The sequence below is a fragment of the Rattus rattus genome, chromosome X, assembly GCF_011064425.1.
Source record: "Rattus rattus isolate New Zealand chromosome X, Rrattus_CSIRO_v1, whole genome shotgun sequence".
NCBI classification, from domain to species: Eukaryota; Metazoa; Chordata; class Mammalia; order Rodentia; family Muridae; genus Rattus; species Rattus rattus.
In genome coordinates, this window is record NC_046172.1 from 88352092 (window position 1) to 88356142 (window position 4051).

General features: G+C 40.5%; 1 non-coding gene across 1 annotated transcript; it reads right to left on the reverse strand.

Annotated features, from left to right (window-relative positions):
• Positions 1–897: 897 nt before the first annotated feature.
• Trnaa-ugc lies at positions 898–969 on the reverse strand. Its single transcript has one exon. It is a non-coding gene; the product is annotated as a tRNA-Ala (tRNA).
• Between the last annotated feature and the right edge of the window lie 3082 nt (positions 970–4051).

The window sequence follows — 4051 nt, forward strand, 5'->3', positions numbered from 1 at the left end:
ACCACAAATTAAAAGAAAAAGGACAAAAGAAAGTCCTCTTGTCAACTGCATATTTAAATAATCATCTTAGACATCAATAAAGGACAATTATTGACTACTGTTTAGAATTTTCCACTTAATATTCTACATTTCACCCCTGATTCACAGAGGGGAAAGCTGATATCAGAGAGTGCATACTTATTTTCTGTCCTATCTCCCTCTCCTCCTTCTGCTCCCAAGAACACCTCAGCAATGGCCCCACTGTACCCCAGTGCAGAGCATTACTCTCTGAGAGGCAGGATGGTCACAAATCCCTCTCTTTCTTGCAGGGACACACTGGCCACAAATCCCTGAAGTGGGAGCGAGCCTACTCAGGTCTGGGATTCTGCATCTGTCTTCCCACCCTTAGGGAGATTCAAGCGCTCACCTCTGGGAACCCATAAGCTTGGCTACAGAGAATGCTCCTTTCACTGCATCGCCTGCGGTTGAAAAGGGTGTCCATAAAGAACCTAGGTTTCCATGGCAACCACAATGCTCCTGCTCTCTGTTCAGTAACTAGGAATGGCTCCGCCCCGCCCTCCCTTTCTTTCAAAGCAGAACTCTTTCACCCTTGTTTATCTATCACCCGACAAAGCACACCCTCTTAGGGAAACTGCCACCAGCACAAAAGCAGAGCTTTGCTCCAGCTGTGAACAAAACATATTCCTGGAGACATGACCACGCTGTACTCACCGGACCCTGGAGGTCTCCATGGAAATGTCGCGGTTATAGATGACCATTGTCCGCATGGCGATAGACGAGCGGTTTCATGCAATAAATACCTTTGCATATATGCCCTCATAAGAGAAAGTTAAGATCTAGGATACTGTGTGGAAAAAGAACCTGAAAAGGAAAACTTTAAAGTCAAAAGGGAGCACCTGGAGATGCCGGGAATCGAACCCGGTGCCTCATACATGCAAAGCATGTGCTCTACCATTGAGCTACATCCCCAAGCTGGCAATGTACCTGATTATAGAGTATATGAAGTTACACAGACTGAGTCAGCATTCATAGATCTTGCAAGGATTTGGATCAGGATTTTGTCTGTAATTTATAGCTTCCACTTTAGTGTTTCAGGACATTTTTATGTTATTTTTTATATGAGAAAAGAATCTATTTTCAACAAAAAGAAAATAATATTAATAGCAATAATTCTTATGTTCTTCAAAACACGACAGACATTAATAATAAATAATACTTTGAATTATTTGAGCTCATCAACTTTAACTCAATTTTATGTTGGATTATTAGTTCAATTAAGAGCATAATGTCAAATTAATAATGTTACTGAATTAGCAATATGCTGTCATATCTCAGAGCATCAAAATTTCCTGCAACTTCCTGAACACACCTCTATTAACTTTTAAATCATGCCTTAGCTTTCAGTGCTTCTAAAACTGATTTCAAAATTTTGGGGAGGTGGTCATCTTCTTTTACAACTTTCTCACACATTATGTATCATTTTTATATATTCCAGTGAGTTACTGTAAAGTAACCATTTGTCCTTAAAACCCTAATGGGCTGTCAGTTTCTGGATGTTTACGTGTCTCACCAGCTGGGTCCTAAGCCTGTGGAAATGAGAACTTTATTACAATTGTGTCCCCCTTTTTTTAATGCTATCTAATATGAATGTCAGCACACAAAATCATTAAATGAGTATTTTGTACGTGTTCAAATGAGTGAAAGATAATATATATATATAACCAGGGAAGTGGGCAGAGTATAGAAGTCTGAGTCTACGATTAAGAACATTGCTCAACTTCACCCATTATAGGAATGCTATAAAGAATGCAACCAAAATAAGATTTTATGACTTGGAATAAAGACAGGAAGTAGTGTTAGAGAGGTAGCGGTAGCATGGGAGAGTGAAAGCAAAAAAAAAAAAAAAAAAGGTGAAGACAGAAGTAAAAGGAGAGGGAAAAAAGAGGCACAAAAAGTCAAATGAGGGGATCAGATTATCGGTGGCTGTCCCTAGCCAATAGGGACCGAGTGCTTAGGTGGTGGTGGACAGTTATAGATACTCAAATGAAAATATGTGTCAGGATATCTCTGTGAGTCGATCCTTTTGTATATATATTTCACTCTGGGGTTTTCTTAAAATGTCACTTTTATTCAAAATAAATTCCTTTTCTCTCCTCAAATCCCCTAATTGCAGCTTGTGCTCCCTATACTCCTCCCAGATCCACGCCACGTTCCGTTCCATCTGGATCCACTGCCTTCCTGTTTCTCATTACAAAAGAGCAGGCTTCTAAGAGATCACATCAAAACATAATAAAATAACTTAGAATAAGATAAAACACAACAACTACATAGAAGAGTAGGCACAAAAATCAAAGACCCACCTATTCACACATTCAGGAGTCCCATAACAATGCAAACCTGAAAGCCATGATATATGGAGACAGCCTGGTGCAGGCCCTGTGCTTGCTGCTTCAGTCTCTGTGAGTTCAGATAGGTTGATTTCAAGTGACTTGTATGTGAGATGGGAATTGATCTACCTCTGGTTCCATGTCTACCACTCTTGGACATATGTACCAAACCATTCATTTTAGCACCATGACACATGCCATGATCACTGTCCCTCTATTTGTTAATAGCGAGAAGTTTAAACAAGTTAGATGTTCTTAAATAGAAGAATGGGTAAAGTAAATGTGGTTCATTTATATGGTAGTGTATTTCTCAGATGTTAAAAATAATTCATCCTGAATTCTGCATGGCATTGCATGGAATAAAAATGTCCTGAGTGAGGTAACCCAGATGCAGAAACATAAATATGGGGTGCATTTGCTTATATGTGTATAATAGTAGTTAAATAAATAATAATAACCGAGTTGCAATTCATAGACCAAGAGAGATTTGGTATAGAAGTGACTAGGGGACACAAGAATCTCTCTGGGAGGGAAGCATAGAGTAGATTATGTGGGTGAAATGGGAGGGTGCAAGAGTAGGAGGATAAGGTGCACTGGGAAAGGGGTGATGGCGTTGAGAAAGAGAATGCAGAAGAGGCAGAATTGAGAGGCAGTTGGGGGTGTGCTACAGTAGAAATATTCTAAAATATATGAAGTCAATGCAAGTGTAGTCTCCAAATAATGAGAAGGCTGGAGTCTCAATTGGCCATCTCATGTCACCATACAGGGATGGTAAAATCCAGTTGAGATGGTGACCAAAGGGATAATATAACAACCAGGGTCACACACACACACACACACACACACACACACACACACACACACAGAGAGGGGGGGGGAGAGAGAGAGAGAGAGAGGGGGAGAGAGAGAGAGAGAGCTCATTGAACATGCTGGTGTCTAGCTACATAGAACCTTCAGCCCTACATTCTAGTGTCTTTGGTACAGGAAAGTACTCTGCAAGCCAACAAAATAGAAATGCAAACATCAATCTAGCCATAAGCCCTTGGATCTACAATTGGTCCTGCCTGCAAAATATGCTAGGGCATCTGTGGCATAAATGAGAATAAACTACCAACATCTGAATTGATCAAAGCTCCACTCCACTAGATGGGACCTACACCTGACAATACTTTGGTAACCAAGACCGTATACTCGATAGCCCAGAGACCCAGGGTAAAACCAAATACTATTGGTCTTAAGAAAGAAGGACGGGAGATAAAATGACGACTAATGATGTTCTGCTAAGTACATAAGTAAGCACTTTATTCAGAGAATAATGGTCAGAGAAGATTCTTCCTGCAACTGATAGGAGTAAATACAGAGCTCAACAGCCAAACCTTTGTTTTGAGCAAAAGCAGTGTAGGTCAATCTCTAGGCAGACTATTCCTCACCGCTGTCTCGAACTCTCCACAGTCCTTAAGAAAAACTATACGAAGAACACGACTGATTACTGCTAGTCAGAGGAATATGGCCCTAACCTGGACGGTTTGTAACTGCACTAGATTTACAGTTATCCAAGACTTAGTGAAACATAGAAGACTCTGGACTAATCTTAAACAAAGAAGAGGCAACCCCTTTTCTTGATGGCCTAGGAGAGGGATTGTAGTGACTGCTGCTAAGAGGCA